At 54.7% G+C, this 3,696-nt stretch overlaps 1 pseudogene; it reads right to left on the reverse strand.

Moving 5' to 3' along the window:
* LOC111824122 overlaps window positions 1-1,930 on the reverse strand; it is a 13,591-nt pseudogene extending 11,661 nt beyond the window's left edge.
* Between the last annotated feature and the right edge of the window lie 1,766 nt (window positions 1,931-3,696).

The raw sequence follows: 3,696 nt of genomic DNA on the forward strand, positions 1-3,696 counted from the left end.
CACTGAGCCAAGCCACCCAGGGCTCCCCCTACCCCTGTTAACAGCTGTGTAGTACCCCAAGCAGGTGCAATAAAGTTGGTTTCTTTAAATGGAAGCCCGATTCCACATCCTTGTGCAATCCCCTCCAGTTGGGGTGTGAGTGGGGCCCCAGTGACTCTTTTCTACCCAATAGATTTTACCAAGGGATGGAATGTTCCTTTTGAGAGAAATTAGGTTACATAAGATTGCAACTTCGGTTTTGCGGGTTCTCTTTTTCTCTTTCCTCCCCCCGGCCCCTTCCTCCTTCCTCCTTCCCTCTTTTATTTTTTCTCTCTCCCTCCTCTGGGGGGCTCACCCCCATGCCTGCCCTGAAAAAGAAGACCCCCCCCCCCCCCCCAGGGAACTGAGGGCAACCTCTGGCTAACAGCAGTTGAAGGACTGATGCCGCTTGAGAATGCTGTCTATGAGACCCTGAAGCAGGCACCTAGCTAAGCCCCGCCCGCCCGCCCCGTGTTCTTTTTGCTGTTGTTGTTAATCCTCACCCCAGGGTATTTTTTCCATTGATTTTTAAAGAGAGTGGAAGGGAGGGAGGGAGGGGGAGAGAGAGCGAAACATTGACAAGAGAGAGGCACATCGATTGGTTGCCTCTTGCACACGCCGCGACCTGGCACAGAATCAAAACCACAGCCCTCCGTTCATTCGTGGGCCGACGCTCTACCCAATGAGCCACACCGGCCAGGGCCAAGCCTGGATTCTTGACCCCCAGACACTGTGAGTAGTCATGTCTTGCTTGAAGCCCCTAATTTTGGGCTCATTTCTTATGCAGCCAGAGATGACCAAGAGCCTGGATGACTTCCTGTCTGTTCCTAGGAGGGCAGAGAGGCAGAGGGCGCAGAGGGCAGGCGGGTTTCTCTGGCTGGGGCACCACGTTGGACGGGAGAGTGCAGTTTGGGTTTTGCTGGCAGGACAGTGGGAGCCAGGGGTCTGGGGCAGTGGGATGGGGTGAATCTGGGTTCAGATAGGCCGTTCTGGTCGTGGCTGTGTGGGAACCGAGCTGTCGGGGAGCAGGACTGGAGGAGGTGGGGGCCAGGTCTGGGACCCCAGGAGCCTCCTGTTCCCGCGGCCCTGACTCCCTGTGAGTGTCCATCTCCCCATTCTCTAAACCCCTCCCCTCTCTCTGCCCATCCTCTGCTGCTGGAGACGGGAGCGGAATTATATTTTAATAACTTCTTGTTTTTCCTGCACCACGTTCCGTGTGCACTGGGCTAAATTTAAAATCGGAAGAATGTGGGGTGATCATGTTCACTCCCGCCCCCCCCCCCACGTGGGGGAGATAAAGCCTCCATTCAGGTGCTGCTTCCCTAAGGGACACGGGGGTGGGTGGGGGCCTTTGCTGAGTGACAGCACCGAATTGGGAGAATTCATACCCGAATCCTAGTTGCCTGTTCCCTGAAGCTTGACCCTGAGCCTCCCCATTGCGCCACCTCTGGGTCCCCCATCACAGCCCTGGTCGCCCTGCGCTGGAACCACCTGTGTGTTTGTCGCCTCCTCAGGGCCTTCACTCTTTTTTTTTTTTTTTTAATATATTTCTATTGATTTCAGAAAGGAAGGAAGAGGGAGAGAGATAGAAACATCCATGATGAGAGAATCACGGATCGGCTGCCTCCTGCAAGTCCCCCACTGGGGATCGAGCCCACAACCCAAGCATGTGCCCTTGACCAGAATCGAACCCGGGACCTTTCAGTTCACAGGCTGACGCTCTATCCACTGAGCCAAACCGCCTAGGGCAGGGCCTTCACTCTTGCTGCTCCCTCTGCCGGGCACACCTTTCCCACACAAATCTAGGGCTGGCTTACCCCTTGGGTCTCCGCTCAAATGGCCCCTCCTCTGGGGAGCCCTCCCGAGACCACCCCAGCTCCAAAGGCTGCCTCTTGGCTCTCTGCGCCGTCATCTCCTTGCATTTCCTTTATAGGACGTCATCCCTGGAATCCTCCGAGCCTGGTGATGGCCATTGATGACGTACAATGGAGGGAACTTGGCCGCCCAAACAATCCCAACTCCAGAGGACCGGCTTGTAGAGACCTGCCCATCCCCCTCACCGTCCGTATTATTCTCCCCAAATAATTCGCTATCACTCAGAAAGCATGTTTTAAGTGGCTACTGCACTGAACCAAGTACCGGGCAGTTCCCAGCCCTGTCACTATTAACTCCTACCCTTCCCCCAGTCCTAACCGGCCTGCAGTGGGGCTGGAACCTGCTTTGTGCTGGCAGGTGCAGAATGACTGCTGGTTTCCTCATTCCCCACCGCTGCCTCCAGGCCTTGGTGAAGCCGTGCCTCTGCCTGGAGCGCCCCTCTGCTCCCCGCGCCCATTTAAATCCCCCACCGCTCTTTCTTCGTCACAATCAGTTAATTTTAATTTTGAGAAACTAAAAGTGCAAAGACAAATACAGCACACACCTGTGCCTCTCCCATCAGGGCTGACAGTGAATGGTTAACACTTGGCGGGTTTGCCTCAGATCTATTTCATTAAAAAACAAACAAGCCCTGGCTGCTGCGGTGCAGTGGTTAGAGCTCGGGCCTGCCCACCCAAGGGTCGCAGGTTCAATTCCTGGTCAAAGGCACATACCTTGGTTGCAGGTTTTCTCCCCGACGCCCCCGACCCCCTCATCAGGGTGTGCGCGGGAGGCAACCAGTCGACGTATCTCACATCAATGTTTCTCTCTCTCCCCCTCCTCCCTTCTACTCTGTGAAAAAACAATGGAAAAAATATCCTCAGGTGAGGATTAAAAAAAAACACACACAAACAAAACATTAGAACTAAATATGAAGTCTCATTTGATCCCCAGCTCCATTTCCACATTTTTATACATTTATATACCCATGAACAGTGGAGAGGATTATTTTGTGCATAAAAACAGACATTAATGTACGCACATGGCACATATAATTGTGCAACTTTTTTTCCCCACTCAATATTTAATTTTCACTCCCTGGGTAATAAATAGGCAGTTAGACAGACACGAGCAGAGCAAGGATGATGGTGATGGGGCAGGTACAGAAGGTCCCCAGGGGGAAAGTCCCGGGTGCCCAGCAATGGACAGAACTGGGGAAGCAAGGACCTCACACCCAGGGCACCGCTCCTCCCCCAGCGGGTCGCTGGTCCTGCGGTTTAGGCCTCCTGGCCTTAAAGCGACTCTCTCGATGCCTCGGTTGCCTCATCTGATACAGCGGTCGCTATCGTTGGATCGATGTTATCCTCTGGTAGGGTAACAGCTAGGCCTCAGCTGTGTTCCAGCTCCAGGCCCAGAAAAGCAGCAAAACCAGACCAGCGACGCCATGACTGACATCAGGACCAGCTGCGTTGACTAATGAGCCCTGCCCTGCTGCTGACACTGAGTGCAGACCACAACCCGGAGAGGACACACGGAAAGCTGGCGCATCTTCTACTGAGATCCTCCCTGAGGCCTCCCAGATTCTCGCCTCCAAGAGAAATATAAATGCCCTCAACGCAGAGGACCCAGCTCGAACTCCCCCTCTGGGGAGCACGTTCCATGTTCCCTTCCTCCTCTTCTCCCCCCACAGGCACGCATCTCATAAACCCTAAGGGACCAGGGGGGCCACGGGCAGCGGCAGCTCATCCCAGGCTAACCCCCCTTTCCTCTGACTTCCCCGTGAGCCATGGCAGCCCAGCCCGGCTCTCCTGTGCTTCTTCCGTG

The sequence above is a fragment of the Myotis lucifugus genome, unplaced genomic scaffold (genome assembly GCF_000147115.1).
Source record: "Myotis lucifugus unplaced genomic scaffold, Myoluc2.0 scaffold_947, whole genome shotgun sequence".
Taxonomy (NCBI): domain Eukaryota; kingdom Metazoa; phylum Chordata; class Mammalia; order Chiroptera; family Vespertilionidae; genus Myotis; species Myotis lucifugus.